The 21,136-nt window shown below is 40.1% G+C and overlaps 1 protein-coding gene across 1 annotated transcript in view; it reads left to right on the top strand.

Moving 5' to 3' along the window:
* Positions 1-8,239: 8,239 nt before the first annotated feature.
* The window catches only part of LOC119646613 (potassium voltage-gated channel protein Shaw-like), a 637,421-nt gene continuing 624,524 nt past the window's right edge, over positions 8,240-21,136 (top strand). The window contains exon 1 of the mRNA XM_038047116.1: positions 8,240-8,734. The gene's annotated coding sequence lies outside the window, so the exon portion shown is untranslated. The remainder of the gene's footprint in view (positions 8,735-21,136) is intronic.

Raw genomic sequence — 21,136 nt, 5'->3', positions numbered from 1 at the left:
ATCAACTTTTTAGGAATTGATCAACTTCCTCAATTGAAATTTTCGGGTTGTCGTGTTATGCCGAACTGACCTCATATTATCTAAGGTCCTCCCAAGGACCTCGTAATTAATGTTGAGTAGACCCAACCTCTTCTTAATAAATTTTACATTTGACATAATTTTGTAAAGTAGAAAACACTGTCATAAAATTCATGCAATATTTCACCATCTGATCGCAATCCACATCAAGAGATTTGTCATTGGTCCTTCGAAGTTTTTCAGCCGAAATACTTGTGTAATCTGTATTCACTCCATCGCTGAATCTAGTGCTTTGAAATTTCTGCTTTTTGGCCCTCGATGATGAACGCCTCCACTGGCTTTTCATTTGTTTCATTGATTCATTCATCCATTTTCAAGAAATGAAACTGAAAAACATGCGAGCGGAAGACTATTTTCGTTCAGAAATTCAAAATACCTGCTGCTATGTACAATAGGTACATTTTGTATCTATCGCGCCGAGGGTCAAAAGAAAGGGAGAACTGTTGAGTGTTCGTATACCTGCTGTCTCGTGTAGGAGTACGCTGGGAGTACTCCGTCCTGGAGAGTGCTAGAGTGCTCAGATCACCATGAAATTTTCACATAACATTTCTAAAGTGGTTTACTTTCGAAAACCATAAAAAATCGATTTTATGAACTTGGTAAAGTGGGATGATTTCATCATTTATTAAACTCATCCAGGTAATCTAGACAAGGCAGTGAGGAGGGCGGCACCGCCAGCGAGAGAAAATAATATCGTCGGCAGGATGCAACCCTGGGGACCCCACCTTTTGCTACAAATTACACTGGGATTCGGAATCTTTGTAGCATATTTTATTTGATGTCATCATATGTCGATATGATAATTTCCACCAGTTTTTCCGAAATATTACTCCCACAAAAGTAATCCAAGCACATTATCTGCTTATGCTTTCGAAGCTTCCTGGGAATAGATGAAAAATAAGTAAAGCGAGGAACACAAGCTTATCTGGGTGTGTGTGTGTTTGAGTTGAGAGAGCGGCAAAGCCTTTGAGCACTCAGACCCTAGTGGTCTATTGTACCCGACTCCCACATCTAGCGGAATATCCCACATTCATTTAAGTATCGCAAGATTTCCATTAGTAGATGTGTTGCTACCCTCTGCAGTTGAAACATATCAGCACCAAAAATCTGATGTCTGATGCGCCCTCATTGCAAGATGAGCACATATCATTTTACAGAATTCCTATTCCAAACATACATTTGCCCAGCTTCCTTCTTTTCGACAGGATAACCTTTGCATTATGTTTAATTGGTTCTGACATGAAAAGTTTGGTGTGTTTAGCAGCATTCAGGCTTGTTCCCAGTCCTTGATAGCAGCATTAGTCAGTGCTACTGACACCCCAATTGCTGGTTCCGGTCCGGGTACGGGAGAGTTTGGACCCTCTTTTGCTAAAGTATCCGAGATTCCATTTCCCTCTACAAGACAATGACTCTGGATACCCAAAGTAACTCCACCGTATTGAATGTACAAACAGAGTTTAATCGATTTCTACATTCCTGAACGTTGAATGCAGCTTGACTATCGTTAACATACATATTGCGATCCGCTGCACTCATGGCAGTGCTCTAAGTAAACAAATCCAAATTGCAAAGTGAGTAACGTATTTAGAACTGCCACGAATATCGTTCTTATGACAGCGGTAATACCCAAACACTTAGTTGTTTGTAGTGTAGCTAGTTTACAGCGAAAATTCTGTTGTTTCACCTTAGCCCACCACACTACGGATGCATAAGCAAACATGGGCCAAATGCTAGCAACATATATATACATTACTACCTGAGCCGTAAGTCCCCATGTCGAGGTAAAGTTCTGCCTGCATAGCCCAAAAGCTGTGAGAGCTAGTTTTGTCTTTACCCCTGTATGCTTGTTTTAAAGAAGCTTCTTGTCTAAAATAACTCTCAGATATTTTACTTCTTCGGAAAGGGGGGTTGTATCCTTTACCCCTGGAAGGCTGCACAGTCAAACGCCCCTCCAATGTCCATGAAAACCCCCGTCGTGTACCCACCTTTCAAAGTTGCGTCCTCTATCCTTGAATGCAAAGAGTGAAGACCAGACTCATAAGACTTTCCACGGTAAGCGTGTTGGTTTTCATTTAGTGGGTGTGACCTTAGCGTTTTTTCGTGAATGTGATTGTCAACCAATCAATCCCCAAGACAGCGAAAATGCTGCTGAACTGATTTTTTCAGAGTTCTTTGGAATAGTCATCCTTCCCAGCCTTTGGTATGAACAGTACCTTAACCTTCTACCAAGAAGAAGGCACGTAGCCCAGAACAAGACATCTACGAAAGAAATTTTTTTAAAGTTCTACATACGTTGTTCTATACCCTCCTTCAACATCACTGGATAGATGCCATCCAGGCAAGCTGCTTTGACACGAAAATATTCCTGTTGAAAGGTTTGCACAAACCGGCACTTCTCTCCCTGTTCTCCTGGGTGTTGTGCTTCCAGGAGAGTCTGCATAGGCTCAATTCTGGAGTTCGTGAAAGTTCCATCCGGTTTTCTAAGAGAGTCCAACTCATCCTTATTAAAGACTCTGCACAACCTGGAAGTCTTCCTTTCACCTTCCAATTCCGCAGAGTATGTTCTAAAGGAGTCTCGTTTCAATCGTTTTACGAGTTTCTTGTACTCACGCTGTGAGTTCCGGAAGTTTTGGTATTCCTCTTTCTTAACGCTTTTGCAAGCACGATCCAAGTCATTTAGTCGATTTCCTGAGTGTTTGCAGTTCTCGGTTCCACCATGAAACCAATTTATGGTTTTCATCATCATCAACTGTACAACAACCGGTATCCGGTCGGGGCCTGCCTTAGTAAGGAGCTCCAAATATCCCGCTTTCGTGCCGAGGTCCACCAATTCCATATCCCTTAATGCTGTCTCGCGTCCTGGCCTAGGCAATCGTTCCATCTCAGGCAGTGTCATCTTTTTTTTCTGCCACAGATATTGCCCTTACGGGCCTTACGGGCTGGATCATCCTCATCTGTACGAATTAAGTGATCCGCCCACCGCAATCTGTTGAGCCGGATTTTATCCACATCCTAACGGTCGTGGTATTGCTCATAAATCTGGTCGTTATGTAGGCTACCGAATCGTCTATCCACATGTAGGGGGCCAAAAATTCTTCGGAGGATTCTTCTCTCGAACGCGGCCAAGAATCAGCATTTTTTTTGCTAAGAATCCAGACCTCGGAGGAATACGTGAGGACTGGTAAGATCATAGTTTTGTACAGTAAGAGCTTTGGCCCTATGGTGAGACGCTTCAAGGGGAACAGTTTTTGTTAGCTGAAATAGGCTTTGTTGGCTGCCAACGGTCTCAAAGTTGTAGCCTCCTATCTTTGTTGTTCTCATTTGACCAGTACGATTTGATGTTGTTGGTTCTTTCGTTTTCGGGACCGACATTGCCACATATTTTGTCTTCCCTTCATTGATGTGCAGCCCATGATGTCGATATAGTTAGCATAGGCCAGTAGTTGGGTCATCATCAGCATCACGTATCCAGAGACCGGTTAACCCTAGAAAAAGTGGAAAGGGTGTGGGTGTGTCTTAGACCGTTGTTGATGTTGAATGGTTTGAGAGTGATCGTGCTGATTTTAACTGGCCTCGCACATTGGTCAGCGTCATCCTAGTCAGTCTTATCAATTTCGAGGGGACACCAAATTCTCTCAAGGGCGTGTATATGCTATCAAGTGGTGCAACTCATGTCCATATTCCAACAGTTTTTCCATCGCTTGCCGCGGACAGAAAATCTGAACTGCAGCTAATTTGCATGGAGTGAAATCTCGTTGCTATGGGCCAATGACGTTCTGGGCGTATGGGGCTATCCGACCTAGCAAGATAGAGGAGAATATCTTATAGATGGTACACAGTAACGGGATACCTCTGTAATTGCTGCCCTGCATGATATCCAATTTTGTATGCATTGGACATATATGGTTTCGTTACCAATCGTCAGGCATTGATTCGCTGTCCCACACCTTGAGCATAAGTTGATTAACCACTTGTTGTAATTGGTCGCCTCCATATTTAACCGATTCGGCTACAATTCCATCGGCTCCTGGCGACTTGTGATTTTTAAATCGATGAATTTCACGGACAGTTTCTTCTATATTTTATGGTGGCACTATTTGTCCGCCGCCCTCAGTTAGCGGGACCTCCAACTCATCACTGTTCTTATTTTTGAGTAGAATACTCAGTCCATCCGCTCCTTTGTCTTGGCACGATTAGCACCGAGGTGTACAATGCTTGATTCTGCTGACTTGTTGGTAAAACATCCGCGCCTGGTGCGGTTGTCTCCTGCACTTTTCGAGTTCACAGTTCCTTTCTCTGCCTGTGAACTCGCTTCTCGGCTCCACGGAGTTCTTTGAGAATGCAGCATTACTCGGTATGCGGCATTCTCCCGTTCCGTTACCAGCTTACATTAATCGCGGAACCAGCTATTCCGACTTTTTCTCCGACTGAAGCCAAGTATGTTTGTGGCCGTATCAATGATTAAGTTCTTCGTTCCTATTTTAGCAACAGGAAATAAGACAAGCCACTCCAAAACACTCAAAAACTGTACGATTCAGATTTTCCAATTGATCTTCTATCGTCAAACCTAAGGAGCTGCACTTTATTGACAAGAAGTTCATTCATCTTTTTATTACAGACTGTTCGCCTGCAATAGTCAGAATAAATTCTAAGCCACGGTGATCTGAGGGTGAGACTTCATCTGGCACTCACCAGTCTGGAAAAAAAAGTTTAATTAGTTTGAAATGCAGATTGTTAAATCAATTACTTTACTTCTTCTAGGCCCCCGGCATGTAGGGACGCACCCTACGTTCGCTCAGACCAATTGAAGTGATAAAATTAAACAACTTCTCTCCTCTAGGATTCTATTTGCTACTGCTCCAACATACGTTGGCATTACAACCTATGATGAGTTCAAGGCCACTTGATTCTGCATACACACTTTCCGAGATCCTTTAGTTCTTGCGTCGGCGGAAGACACAAAGAAATAAAAGGTAAATAAGCAGAAGCAACTATGAAGTTTCTCTTCTTATCATTAACCTGGTATTGTAAGTTGACCGTAACTAGGTCTTGACAACAGAATTTTGTAAGCATAGTTGCCTCTAACAATTTTGACATCCAGACTTAGGCTCTCGGTCTCGAGGATCTCTCTTTGAAGAAGATCCTAGTCCTCTTTATTTAAATACCACAGATTCCCATATTCCCATATTCACGGTGTACGGACTGGACGAATCTGCCGAATTAGACTAGTTCCGCATACATCACCAGCTTTCTTTCTTGCGCTTTCCGGGAAGAGGCGGAAGAGAAGGTTCTGACCGGATAGGGTGTAGTCTCCTCTTCTTTGCCGCTGAAGTTTCCTTCTGCCGAGCCTTCCTCTCCCATTTTCCTGAAAAATTAGGCAGCAGTGTCATCGAAAGGCCGGCTGTAGTCTGGTCTCCAGTTCCTCTCAATAGCGAGTTCATGTACTAATTGACTGTGCCGTAGGTCCACCACAGATTTCTCCGCGGGGAACATGAATCTTGTGAGGCCTCCAAAATCCGTGCCTCAGCTACGACCTGATTTCCCAAAGTCGCGGGTGAATTCAAAGTCTGTGACTTGGACAGTTACAATCCATTTCTTCCATCTTCGTATGTTTTTGGACACCCTTAGCATAGTAGTATATAGTGAACTACTATAGCTCCCCCACCACGAAAAAGTGGTGTCCGAGAGGGAGAACGACTCTAACGGTTAAAACGACTATTTCAACGGTTAAAACGAGTGCCGCGTTCGAAATCCTAGCGATTGCTCCCTTCTTCCATTTCCCGGGAAAGATTTCAGATTCCCATAATTAGCAGCTCAGCAGAAGCAGCAGTGAGCAATTTCATTGGAGACCGTCAACCGCGACTTTACTTCGCATGAGCGCATTGATGGTCGAGATAATTTCAGGTTTTTGTAGGAACAGTACGAATTTCAACGTTATGGTCACAGTTAGATACTAGACAGCTACCACACTCCCTCTTGCCCCTCAAGGGGGAAATCAGTGCGAGTACACACGATTTCAAATTGTTTTGCCCTTGAGCATGAGCAAGATGTAACGAAAATCCGATCAACTGTGTTTGACATACCGCCCGGACTTGCCAATGGATTGGTGAGATTGGCAAGTTTTTGCTTATGTATAAGTGAATACGTGAAACAACTTTTTGCTATATGGGTGAGCACGCCGTAGTACCAGAATAGCAAAATCTCACCGATCTCTCTCTTACCAATACGATTTGACGAAGATTATGCCTTTTCCTTGTTTAGCGTCTCTGATGTGTACAGATAAGCTTCTGCAAGCACATTCGCAAGTGGGGTCATTTTTGTAAGGTTACTGCCTATAGTAGATCTACTGTGGTTATGGTGACTAGCGATTACATCTACAAGAGGTTCTGTGCTATGCAGATTCCGAATAAATCTTTACGCTCTGGGATAATCGTATAGGAGCGGGAAATTCCCAATGAAGCGCCAAAGCGTTATTTCTTAAATCAGACTGCAATCTACAAAATAAACCAGATACACTCAACTTTCATTGAGGGGGGAAGGGTTGAACAGTGGCAGCGTGTACGAAACCAGAAGTTGTTAAATGGTCTTTACACTGAAGTGAGGGAGTCCATCAATGAGAATGCATCCCAATTTCAATTAATCATCATTCTTGATGCTGTGAAAGTGATACCCTACCATACTCCAGTTGGAAGCATGCAGAATGACAATCGACCCCGCAGCATGGATGGAGTGGCACATGCTTAATCAGCAGCCGTTATATTGCTAAAGGATCAGATGTGTTTGCTCTATAAACTTTACCTCCTTTTTATATTGGGTAGAATTGGCGTACATGAGTGGTGAGGTGACCAAAATATGAATTGAAACCTTATGTTTAGTTTCTCATTAGAAGTTATCGCAAGAAATTGCCACGGTTGGGTAATTTAGCCCTCTAAACTTGAAATGTGGATGCTATCTAACTATAATATATTAGGACCCGCCAATTTAAGTTTTAGAAAATCTGACCCTGTATTTCGTGCTGGAGTATGCACTTTAAAATTCTCGCAAAACGAATTTGGTTGGATAGGTTCTGAAAACGTGACTTATTTCACCTTTTGGGGTACATATTTTGAGCCCCCACTCTTATATGTTTCACCCAACATCACATAATTTTCGAAAATTACTAATCGAGTGCTTTCATTTGATACCCAACATGACCATATTTGGTGAAAACAATTTTACACCCCCCTTTCACATGTGCGAGGACCCTCACAAACTCAACAGAAAACCTTAAAAAAGGCCAATGAAAATGAATAACTTGTAGGAGGACTTTGGTGATAGAAATGTCAGAGAATAGAAAGATGGAAGGGAAGAAAAGAAGCAGACAACCTCGCGAAGGTAAGAAAGCATCCGGAGCATTTGATGCGTGCCAAATTATTCAGTGGAGAATCAATGGATATGCTGACCTAATTGCATAATGCCTGATTCACAATGTGTCACACGTGCCATGGAATTGCAGGTACAATCCCATGAAATTACTCCACAAAAGGTTCCAAAATTGAGTAAGATAGAGATAATATCCTATAGTAGGCACTTTCGGTAGCTGTTATTACAGTCATTGATTATACAGATTTTAGATTTAGTGACCACGTCAAAAAGCGTATTTTCCCGGACATTGAACAGCACATTAGAACGAAGTTACTGAAATACCATTCGCATTCCAATGTGGAAAAAACTTGCTAGCATGAAATGAACTTAATAATTGCTAACTTCAACAAATTTGCGGGGAAATTCCACTAATTTTAGCGAATGCCTGAATGGTTTAAAGTTGAGGAAAAAATGAAATTCAGATCCAAAAGTAATTACAAACCGGGAATAATTTTAATAATTCGCCCTCCCGCCGGAAAATCACGCATGCCGTTAATTTTATCACATTGGATTTGATATTTCGCTTTTGATCAAAGAAAAAGTCGCCCCATGGTGCCCGGCTCCTCTAACATGGAGAGATACCCTTCGTAGATAAGAAAGATGCAAAAATCTGTGTAGACATTCTCTGCCTTCATCAGTTGATTGTGGGGATCGCGCATGGTCCTGAGCCGCCTACTCTCCAGCTATCAGTGAGCCGACGGAATCCTCTGGACCAACAGAATTCTAACGTTCAGATGGGAAAAAGGCGTTCGTGCGGGTGGATGCAATTCGTGCGTTCTTGGTCGCTAAATTTAAACTCTAAAATGTAAATTAGATATTCCCACGACATGTGCCAGTGAAGGAACAGGTGAATTAGTGATAGGTTGAGTGATTTTGCTTCCCAAGTAACGCGTCTAGTTTTCCTGTGAGAGTGAAGTTCGGTTTCGTTCGGTTGTTTTGAAGTTGTGAGGAAGTGCAAGGAAGAATGTTTCTTGGTTGGCCTTAGTTATGACTTTGAATCGATTTGTAGCTGCGGTTTTGGGATGATGCCTAAAAGTTAAAAATCGGTCATTTCATAGTTATACCCAGCCTACCCAATCCGAAGTGGAAAAATTGTTTTCGGGGTGCTTGAAGACGACGTGAAAGACGACAACCTTGATTGAAGGCTATTCAACCGCTTCTAATCTTCCGCATCAGTTGCTCGCTGCTGAATGGATTAAGCCGCTCAAAGGAATCCTTGGTAGTATCGAAAGTTTCTAGGTCATCCCGTAGTGTAAGTTGAGAACTTGTTTACTTTCCACAGTTTCGTTTTTCGGTAAATGCTTTTAAATTTGAGATATTTTGCCTTTTTGACTCCTTGTATTGAGAGGGGGAGTTTTCCTAGAAGCATGAGAGGGTGGCAAATTATCCATGTGATACAAATGTACCTTGGGACATCGCGTTCTATTGTAGTTTAGGGGAATGGCGACATGGAGAGCAGGCGATTAATTGGGGTGTGCTCAAATTTTGCTTCAATATTTTGTGTTTGTTTAGACTTTTTTTCTGCTGATAAAGATGTATCACTCTAGGCGCGGTGATTTAGAAATGAGCAAACGTGAGTAGCTTGTCATAGAGTAGAGTAAAAAATTGTGACATTTCTAACGAAATTTATGCTTAATCCAAAAATGAGATTCACTTGGAACAGAATGGAACCGGCGAATGATATTTTAATTTATTTGGCCGCCGTCTCATTTATACATAAATGCAAATCCTGTTTGTGCAAATTCCATTATCTGGCCTGGTTGAAGCCAACCCTGGGTATGTTCCTAAAATTAAACTTTTGTGGCTTAGCGCAAATTCTCGTCCTGTTGGACGACCCAGTGGATGGGCAAGTGCATGCGGACATAAAATGGCATTGTACATATACTAATCCAAATCTTCCCTAACTCACCATGGAAATTGAAATAATAATCCAAGCGGCAGAATCATGTGACTTCTATGGAAAAGCATTTTTCAAAGAATTCAATAAAATGCTTTGTTTGCCAAAACTACATAACTTCTTTCCGTCTTCCCTCTCAGCCGAAAGTTTTCCAGGATATATTTCCGGATTTACGGTATCCCTTCTCACCCAACCATCCGTCTAAATGCCTTTGCGATGAATTTACTATGTCGTAAGAATGTTCCTTACTAGCTTAGTTTTCATGAATGAGACGTGGAGCAGAAGAGTAGAATGTCTCCCTTGAAAAGTGTGTGGGGCACAGTATGGGTGGTGAATGGGAAGCTGTCTTTGAACAGCGATATTATATTTCGAAAATTTAATGTATGAAACGTGCCAGATGAGTCCTGTTTGATGTGAGCTTCTTAAAACTGAATTTTTGGCTTAAAAATTTTAATTTACCTACACAATACATAAGAAGGCTTTTTAATACACCACACTAATTTAGTAAAAGTTATATTCAAGTCCTTATATACGAGTATGCCCATTTATCATTACTTATCTAACTGGAATGAACTGATAAGCTTTCCTATTGATTTTTTATTATTATCGACTAATTAAGTTAGTAGCCCCCGGAACTTCAAGTCTTCACTAGAACACTGAGAGGAGGCAGATTTACCATCACTCACGCAACGACAGGAATGGAAGAATAAAATAGAGACTTCGACTTAAGAGATTCATTTGATTTTTGAATAGGTTTTCACTTCTACTTGTTACTTATACTTAGCTCAACTAGGTTAACTTTATTGTAGTAGACCGCTAAAGCTTATCCGCCCTTCTCTGTAACTTTTTTACGTGTGTATACTTTACGCTATACATTGATCATAATAATTTTAGTTTCAAGAAAATTACTATTTTAGTAGATATTCTCACAGTATAAGCGCTAGGAATTTGTAATTAGTTATAATTTATAAACGTAAATTTATGAAACTACTATTTACAAATGCGCGTTATAATTTACTGTGCTTAACTTCTATGTACCCTTGCCATGAAAGAGTGGCGGGTTTAGGATACTGCTCAAAATTTGACAGAGCTTTCAGGATATTGTCAATGAAATTGTGTTAACTTGTTAAGTTATAAGTGGATTTTAATGATGGATCAACTTTCGAAAAGGTTTTATTTTTGTTTGCCGGCACATTTATGTGCTACACTCGAACTTTTTCTTCTCCATCTCATTATCATCACCCCGTTTTAAACCGAGATCCACCAATTCGATAAACTTAAGAGCTGCCTGGCGTTCTGGTTTACCCCATCGCTCCATTCAATGCACGGTCTGCCCCGTCTTCTTTTTCTCCCATAGATATTGCCATTGTGGAGCTTCCGGCTGGAGCAACCTTACCCATTCGGATTAAATAGCCCACCCACCGTAACCTATTGAGCCGGATTTTATCCAGAACCAAGCTGTCGTGCTATCGCCCATCGTGGTTGTATAGACTTCGGAATCGTACATCTTCCTGTAGGGAGCCAAAATTGTTCGGAGAATTCTTCATTCAATCGCAGCTAAAATTGGGAATTGATCCTGCTAACCTAAGTTTTTGAGGAATACATGAGGACTGATAAGACCGTTTTCCTATACAGTAAGAGCTCCGGCCATATGGTAAAATGTCTCGAGGTTTTCGGTTTTCTCGCCCCGCCTGCTCAACCTGGATGAAAGCAGTTTATTCACATTTATATAGTTGTTTTTCCTCATCAGTATATGCATATCGCATTTACATCAGCGTCAAGGAGTAATTTTCAGGACCAGGTTAAAATCGGTGGATGAAAGGGCATCGCCTTGTTTTACACCGTTGTTTATGAATGATCTCGAAAGTGATCTTGTTGCTTTTATCTGGCCTCGCACATTGGTCAGGGTTACCCTCATATCAATTTAGTCTGAATACCGAATTTTTCCGTGGCCATGTAAAATTTTGTTCTAACTATGTTATCATAGGCGGCGATGAAGTCGATGCAAACATCGCATAAATGATGACCATATTTCAACAGTGTTCCATCGATTTGCCTGGAGGAAAGCTTTTTTGGTATGGTGAGATGATGTTCTCGAAGTATGGGTCTATCCGATCCAGCATGATAGCGGAGAAAAACTTACGAATGGCACTCAGCAACGTGATAACTGCATGTTTCCCCCTTTTAACGGTGGTACTGATAACGCCTCGTTACCAGTCGTCAGGTATTGATTCGCTGTCCCAAACCTTGAGCATAAGTTGACGAACCATTGAATGTGATATAATTGACTGCCTCCATATTTAAACAGTTCTACTGTAATTTCATCGACACCTGGCGAATTTTGCCTCTTAAGTCGATGAAAGGCGTGGATTATTTATTCCATGCCTGGTGCTGGCACCCTCTTGCCGTCATCTTCAGTTGGCGAGACCTCCAACTTGTCCATATTCTGGTTATTGACCAGTTCATAAAAATATTCAACGTGTAGCTCCAATTTGTTCATGAACTGGGAATCAAATTTTGTTCGCCAAAAGGAGCTTCGAGATGTTTATGACTCCATTTTGCCGAATTGTTTGAAAAATTTTCATAAAGTTTTAAAAAGTGAATCTACCTGCCTTAATTAGTCAGGTGATCGTGCCTTAAGAAGCTTATTCGCCCTTATGCTTTAAGGACACTATAAGGACTTTTTCCTGTAGGTTTTTCAAGTATTTGTGTATATTTGGGTACGCTAATTATACCGTCCTTAATTGCAGAAATTTTCACCTTCAACGGTTATTTGCACTGGGTTCGCAAAAAGGGGTTGTTACTTTCTGTGATGCACTCACCTTGTTCTTCTTGATGGCATCAACTATTACACAGGTCTGCAACCAGAATGCTGTTTGAACTATTGCAACTAATTCTTATCTAATTTGATGTGTTGAAAACGAGGATTATATCAGAAAATGTCTCGGACGTCAGGATTTTTCACAAATTCCGATTTTACATTTGGCCCACTTTCCCTTGTCTAAGTCAAGGGATCTTGACAGATACAGTAGCATTTCCGTCATATGAAACGCATTTCTTGAATGAATTCTGACCATGAGTAAATAAAAAATGGTAAATAATAGCTAATGTTCTAACTCAATATTATGATAGAGATGCAAGAAATCGAACGCAGGATTAGGTAAAGATGTGGGTCTGCATGTGCACATAGCATCCTTACCAAATATTATATAAGTTGCGTATTACTTTTTGCCTCAAATCTCCATTTAGATATTCGTCACTTTTCTTCTGATGTAGAATTACCGGTGCTGAAGCCTTATATGTTAGGAGAGATATCATACTTAGATGCGTTACAATCTTAGGACGATCAGGCCTCAAACTCTAACTTTGAGAATGACACTAGACTAAAATTGTTCTCCCAAGAAGAGATAGATGATTTGATGCGAGATCTGGATCTTTCCAAACATGCTGCTGAGTTGCTGGAAAACGACCCAAGAGTAAAAATTTATTTCTACCTAGAGTGCCCTTTTGCTAGTTGAGACATCGTGAAAAGAATCCTGTGCCTAAACTCGACACCTGGTGCCATTTCTTTATCGTTAAAAGTAGTTTTTCTCCATAATGATGGTTGCTATACTTTCATTTCTTTTGGACATTCATTGTTTTTGAAAGAGACCTATGAGAACTAGAAACGGATTCCTCAAAAACTCAAATATGAAGGCCACGGTTTGCAAAGGTACGGCGATTTAAAAATCATGTATATGCTGTTTGGGAACAAGTGGGTTACACCAAATTTTCTTGTTTTTGTTCTTTTTTATGTTTACGGGACAGTCGAGACTGAATAAATTACGGGCTGCCAGAGAGTTGAGATGCAAAAGCGCTTATGGTTGGAAAAAAAACAATAATCTGGGAGAAGGCATGGTACCTCTCCTTCCTCCCCTTCATATTAAGCTAGTCAGTTTGTCAAAACTTTCCCAAAAAACGGGGAATGTTTAAAGTGCTTGGCTAAAAAGTGTCCACGTCTCTCAGAGGCTAAATTGAAGGAACATATATTTGTTCTGTCAGATATCAGAAGGCTTCTAGTGCATAATGAGTTTGCCAACGTCATGACAGATCTCCAGAAACAAGAATGGTTCGCTTTAAGGATTTTGTAGAGAAATTTTTCGGTAACAATAAAGATCCTGATTACAAAAATATGCTCAGAAGAAGCCCTGAGTTGTCTGATGCGGCCAAAGATACATTTTCTCCAGTCTCACCTGCACTATTTTTCCGAAAAATAAGGGGCTGTGAGTGAAGAACAACGAAAAGTTTCCATCAGAGTAACATGAAGGAGGAAAAAACATTAAGCAAAATTGTGCATAACAATGACGACGGACTACTAATGCATACTACAGATGGACATTCTAGCCGCTATTCATAAGGTGTACCAAGATTTACAAGCTCTTTTTATTTAAAAATAAATTTCTAGAATAATAAATATGACTTAACATATTGTTATATTCACTAATTATATTTCTTTCGAGTAACGTCATTGGGGAAAATAGGCATTTGTAAAAAAAAAGTCAAGTGCTACAGGTAAAAAAGAATTCATCAGTTAGAAATATCAAAACAGCTTTTAAAAAAAATTGTTTGGAAACCTGTGTTATTGACAAACTAGGTTAAATTGCTATACCACGATCCGAAAAATAAAGTGTGAAGTATAGTGGGCATATCAAAACGTGTCTCTGTGAGTAATCAGCAAGGAGACGCCTTGTCGACACTCTTATTTGTTCATATTATGGACACTGTGTCCGGATAGCTGAGTGGTTAGAGCACAAGGCTGTTGTACGGAAGGTCGCGGTTCAAATCTCACTGGTGGCAGTGGAATTTGTATCGTGATTTGCCGTCGGATACCAGTCGACTCAGCTGTGAATGAGTACCTGAGTCAAATCAGAGTAATAATCTCGGGCGAGCGCAATGCTGACCACATTGCATCCTACAGGATACTGTAGTGTACCGTTACGCTCTTGAATGAAGTGCTCTAACACACTTCAAGGCCCTGATCCAATATGGATTGTTGCGCCAACGATTATTATTTTTATGGACACTACCACACGGGACAACCAATGTCCAGTGCTTTATATACTACTCTATGCAGATGATGTTTTCCTGGCGTCTTATAGCAAACATGATCTCGAGCAACTTGTCCAAAAATGGAACGATCGCCACATGCAACAGGGTCTGGAATCTGAATAAAACAGAATTTTTGACGACCGGTTCTCATGTAACAGGCACTATCTCTGTCAGTAGCAGTGACTTACCCAGAACGAAGCGATTTAAATATCTCGGGTCAATGCTATTAGCCAATGTTGAGAAACTGCGTTGTGAAATTCCTTGCTGAAGTGACGGTCCACAACTGGCATTCTTTGAGACGGATGCATGAACGAAACACCTTAAATCAAAAATTTACCGCAGTGTCATTCGCCTTGTCTCCCTTCATGGTTTTTAAATATGACCAAATATAAAAGGCATTTCGCGGTAATAAAAACGTAGATATTACGTTCGACCAGTGACGTAACACGCCATGATAACATCTGAAATAAAGACATCCGCGATCGATATGGGGTTTGTACTGATCATGGAAAAGTTGTGAGAGAGGCGTCTTCAATGGTATGTACATGTAATTCGCCTTGACGAGAATTTGGTCTGGATGTTTCGAAAGGCCGGCCGACGGCTTGATACGCCCAATCACCTCTGACCGATCAAAACGGTGCAAATGGAAAAAGAATATAAAAAAGTCTGGTGGTACCACAAACGTAATTGGAAATTTCTTGTGAAGCATACAGTTCAAGCTCGGAATTTTAAACACAATAAATTTTTGTCTGTTCATATTTCGAAGGTTTTCGTCTGTTCATATTTCTAAGGTTTTCAAATTCTGAATGTCAAACAGAGATTGCATTAGATAACTTACAAATTGAGTGTTTTGTATAGAGAAAGCCTGACAACGATTGAAAAAAAGCATTTTGTTGCGTTCATTATTATATTTTAAGGAGAAGCACCATCAACAAAAACAAATCATATTTCTTTAATTTCACTGACTAGATGTCGGTCGGATACCAGTCGACTTAGGTGCGAATCAGTACCTGAGTCAAGTCAGGGTAATAATCTCGGGCGAGCGCAATGCTGACCACATTGCCTCCTACAGTGTACCGTTGCAGTCTTGAATGAAGCGCTCTAACAAACTTCAAGGCTCTGATCCAATATGGATTGTTGCGCCTGAAGTCTGTTGTAGAAATTATAACGGCAAATTTTAACATTATGCCAACGATATGCAAACGGAACAGCCAAACTCAATTTTTATCGATATTTCTAGATAAAAATCGTATTTCTGATTGAGCAAAAGAAACCAAAGGAATATGGGCCGCAAGACGTGCTCAAATCAATTATGCAGAATGGGTAATTCGATTGTGAATGGCATTGGTGTTTCGAAGCGTGGCATTCATTCCTACATTCATGTTCAAAAACGTACTATGCAACCAAATAAGGCATCCGGCATTTCATTAGCATATACGTACACGCACACGCCTGTCTCCAGTAATTAATACTGATATTCAAATAACTAAAAAGGAAGCTAAAAAAGAAAAGCGAAAGATTCTCCACGGACCCCGTCGTTGAAATGAGTTCACTTGATACATATGGTGACGACATCATACACATCCTTGAATGCAATAAATTTACATCAAATGCAATAATTTGACTTCCAATAACTTTGCTAGTAATAGTTGGAACTTTCCAGGACTGTGTCCTATATTATCAGCTACAATGTTGCCAAATTTTGTTCTTCTAGGATGAACTTAAGGGGGGTTTTCGGGTAAATTTCTAAATCATGTCAATATTCTATTATTAACTTCATTTGTGTAGATATCGGAACGGGATGTATTTTGGAGCATAGATTTTATATAGGTGCATCACTGTGATTTTTTTTAGATTTTTCGGTTGGATAGATTTTGAGAATATTTTGGGCCACAGATTTTGAACCCTCACTCCCCTATGTTTCTGATCAGAAATAAGATCTGTTTCAGAAACTACTAATCGAGCCTTTTCACCGCGCATGGCTATATTCTGCGAAAAAAAAAATTGTACACTCCCCCCCCATTTTGTACGGAGAGCCAACCTTTAAACTCAGCACAAATGGCGCTGGAAGCAAAGAAACACACAGATCTCATGTTCTCACCAAATTTTGTAACATGTATGTTACAATTATATGTTGTTACATACACATATTCACAAAATAACAAGGAACACAGAAATTTGAATGAAAAAAGGGATAAAAGTGTGCCCGCACAATTTTCACTTTGGTCCCAGTTTTTGTCCATGATTTTCGCCCAGGATTTCGGTGAACGAAATTTATGCATAAAGTGCCTATTTATTACAGATTAATCTTATCTAGATTACACGACCTTCATTTTAGATTTTCGGGATTTAAATGCTTTAGCATTTTTTCTAAAAATGCAATCGATTGAGAAAAGAGCTAAAACAAATCGGAATGCCAGAAGCTGAATGCTTCGGGTATAACGGACGCTGGATGCTTCGGGTATAACCATCTATGCACGTTTTTTCACTCGTACAGAAGTAAAAATTCAATATATTCCTTGATATGTCTTCAACTTCACTTTATAGAATTGCGAACTTTTGGCCGCGTTTGAGAGTAGAATCCTCCGAAGAATTTTTGGCTCCCTACATGAGGATGGACATAGCTTACATAACGACGAAATCTATGAATCTATCCATGACATAACATAACGACAAAATCTATCTATCTATCCATGACCTCCGGTTCTGGATAAAATCCGGCTCAATAGGTTACGGTGGGCGGGTGACTTAATCGGTATGGATGAGGATGATCCCACCCGGAAAGTCTATAAGGGCAATATCTATGGTAAAAAAGAAGACGAGGCAGACCCTGCCTAAGATGGAGCGATGGCGTTGGCCACGACGCCAGACAGCTTTTAGGGATATCGAATTGGTGGACCTTGGCGGAAAACTGGGATCTCTGGAGTTCTTTATTAAGGCAGGCCTAGACCGGATACCGGTTGTTGCGCCGTTCATGATGATGATACTGGTGTCAAATTTTGTACGTCTAGAATGAACCTAAGCGGGGAGAGGGATTTCGAAAATATGGTAATACGCTATTATTAACCTTATTTGAGCAGATATTCTGATGGGATGTATTTTGAGTCGTAGATTTTGTATAAATGCATAACTATGAATTTATTCAGAATTTTCTGTTGTATAGGTTGTGAGAACGAGACCTGTTACACTTTTCGGGGCACACATTTTGAACTCACAATCTACTATGTTTACTCCGTATCAGAAATAGTTTCCAAAAGTACCCATCAAGCCCTTTCATTTGATACCTAATACGACAGTATTCTGTGAAAAAAAAGTGTTTTCCCCCTTTCGTATATTTTGGGGAGCCCCCTTAAACGCAACAGAAAATAATGCAACTCGTAATATGTGTATTGAATCATCATATTCGCAGCAAATGTGCGTGACGATGGCAGTTTCGGAGTAAATTTCGTGGGATAGAATTTCCTTGAATATTGTCCTATAATTTGGCAGTTGAAAATATAAATTAAAATAGTCTTTTTTATAAGTGCTTGTCAAATAGCACTTTGATGCTAAAAGGAGGTAAAAGTTTTGAGTAGTAGTAGTGTGTAGTGAGTAGTAAAGTTACCTTTGGTGATTGGAGCCAACATGGCTGGGTCAGGTTGAAATCTTCAAGAATAAGAACAAATCACCTACCTGTCAATTGTATGGCAAATGAGCAGGCATGGATAACAGAGAATATTTCCATAAGTTGGTTAATCGGTGAGAGCAACAATGAGTAATATTCACTCAAAGGACATGGGAATCTTTAAGAGCTTCAAAATGCATCACCAGAAACGTCGTTTTTGTAGCTTGTGGAAAATCAAAAAGAATTCAATCCTTATTCAAAATGCCTCCTGAATAATATTTACTGTTTCAAAGGTTTTTAGAAATTTAAGCGGGGAGATGATATGGCAGAAAACAACAGCGAAGGGGGTTGACGTTGATGAAGAACCTTATTTGATTCATTGTGAATTTTTATTATTTTTTCTGGATATTTACACCATCAAGTGCATGTTAAACATATAGATTGAAGGGATATTGTTTATTTTTTGTAAGTCTTCAATAATTTGCTAAAATAAAATGGTACTTTTCCTCAAAATATATCAGTTAACACGAAAAAATGTGTTTTTTTTTCATTCGTTCTCAAACTTTTTTCTTGCAGTATACGTAAAGGTACATATATAAATATATTTACATTATGAAGGGCATTAAAATTCTTGTTTCCATACATACAGTGGTTCAAACGCATAATTGGTCAAAGAGTGATTCAGGTTTTGAACATGTTTTCTGTATTAATTTGACAAGTTTTTTTTTTCAAAATATATATGCATCTTTTAGATAACGAACACATCTTTCAAGAGAATTATGTAACATAATGTGTTTTTATTAAATATCTCTATAAAAAAACCAGCAATATAAGCAAAAATTTAAGCCAAACACATAATCGGATAAATGCATTTAAACAAGTCGGAATACCGGAAGCTCGCGCTTCGGGTATAAAGGTTTTGTGTTCATCTTATGTGAGAAACTTCATAGCACATTTTTATGTCCGTATATAGCTACAAATCCAACATAATCCTTCATATTTTTCCAAACTACGAGACATACGTACATATTACAGCCATAGATATCACGCTCACCCTAAACAAACAAACTGCCTATTTCCGAATACTGTACACATATATGCGCGTATATAAATTGACCGTACCCATATTTCCGATTTACTTCTTATATCTATTTGAATTAGGCACTACTCGCATTTTTTTTTTTTTTTTTAAATCATTTATTTAAAAAACCAGTGACTTACATTAAATACATAGCGTTTGTTTCTTATTACTAGCCTAAATGTAGCTTATGTGTCATAATTAAAAAAAAACGGGTGGCTATTACAATGTTTGGCCTGCCCGACCTTCTCTGACATTACTTTTTTCGGTGTATTTACTTAACACATAGATCTTGACAATTCATGATTAAAAAACTGGACATATATTTGAAAAAACTGCGCCTGCACCTAGAGCGCGAGAAGGCTTATTTACTTACTTATTCTAACTTAATCTAATCTAATAAATAATACTTAAATCTAATTCTTATAACTAATGTTTTTATAGCGCTCACAATTTCACGCTTAACCTCTGTGCACCCCTACCAGGCAGGGAGTGTCGAAGAGAGAGACAATGGCGGGTTTTAATGCAGAGCTCACAATTTGGCAAGGCCTTAAGAATGTGGCCAATGGGGTGGAGTTACCCTCCAGATAAAGTTGCCTCATGAGTGGATTGGGGTGATTCTCCGTTCTTTCGAAGAATCTTTCTAACAGGTTGAGAGCGAACTCTCGAAGAGGTTTAACTTTTGCTCGCCTGTACACTTCGGCGTTGCGGCCGCACTTCTTGGTTTTCCAATTGTACGACAAGCCGACGCAGTGTCTCAAAATTTTGCGCTCGAAGGACTCGCACTTCTTCATAGCTTTGGTCGAGCAAGAGATCCATGTAGGGGCTCCGTAGCAAAGAATCGGTCTTATGAGGACTTTGTATAGGGTCAGTTTAGATTTAGTGCAAAGTCCTACTCTTTTACGAAGAATGGAGTAGATTTTACTTAGTGCACCGCGTGCTCTGCTGAGAGCAAGATTAAGGTGGGGGTCGAATCGTAGGTGTTCATGAAATAGCATTCCCAGGTATTTCATTTGTTGTGAACTGTTTACTACGGTATTCCCGATGCGTAGCTTTAAGCGTTTAGCTTTTCTGTGGATAGATCTATCATAGATCCCAAGTATCTGGATTTTCTCCGAAGAGTAATAACCTGTGTTTTAGCCTCGTTGATTTTTATCCCCCAGGTCTGGTAGTACTTGCAGAGATTTGTTAAGTATTTCTCTATAGCATTAGCTGCCTTACGGGGTCGGAGGCTCGACGAGAAGATAAGCGTGTCGTCAGCGAACTGTAATAGTTCTGTGCTGCTCTCTGGGATTGGAGCGTCGGCCGAGAAAATGTTGTAGAGTGTAGGTCCTGAAATGGATCCCTGCGGTACACCAGAAGTGACCGGTAGGAGATCGGAATAATCATTTCTCACGCTGACGTAAAAATGCCTATCTTCGAAGAAACTTATTATAAGTCTGATCACCGGGATAGGGAAATCAAGGCTGATTAATTTGAAGATAAGTCCGTTGACCCACACGGAATCAAATGCCTTTTCGAGGTCTAATGCACACACTACTGTGGGCTTGTTATTGACGTTAAGTCTGCTACTCACTGAATCGTGAAGGTAGGTTAGTGCGTGTTGGGTCCCGTGCTTTGTCCGGAACCCGAATTGATGGTTCGGAATAATGTTTTTCCGATCGCAATGTTGGACTAATCCCACTGTCCATACTTTTTCGAAGAGCTTGCCCAAGTTGGAGAGGAGAGAGACGGGCCTGAAGTTTTGTGGTTCGTGGGAGCCGCCTTTTTTTTTAATGGCGATTATCTTTGCTACTTTCCAAGTAGTGGGAAAGTAACCATTATTGATGCAAGAAGGAACTTCATTGATGCCCTAGGGAGGTTTTTGATGACAATATTAGCTATGTCATCTGGTCCAGTTGATTTTTTGCCGTTAAGGCTTTTAGTGATGGCTGCGAGCTGTGATAAGCTCAAAAAGGTTTTTGGGTCATTTGGTTTGCAGGATGGG

This window comes from Hermetia illucens, chromosome 1 (assembly GCF_905115235.1).
Source record: "Hermetia illucens chromosome 1, iHerIll2.2.curated.20191125, whole genome shotgun sequence".
Classification (NCBI taxonomy): Eukaryota; Metazoa; Arthropoda; class Insecta; order Diptera; family Stratiomyidae; genus Hermetia; species Hermetia illucens.
Note: the sequence above shows the minus strand (reverse complement) of the source record. Positions and strands in the feature narration are given on the sequence as shown.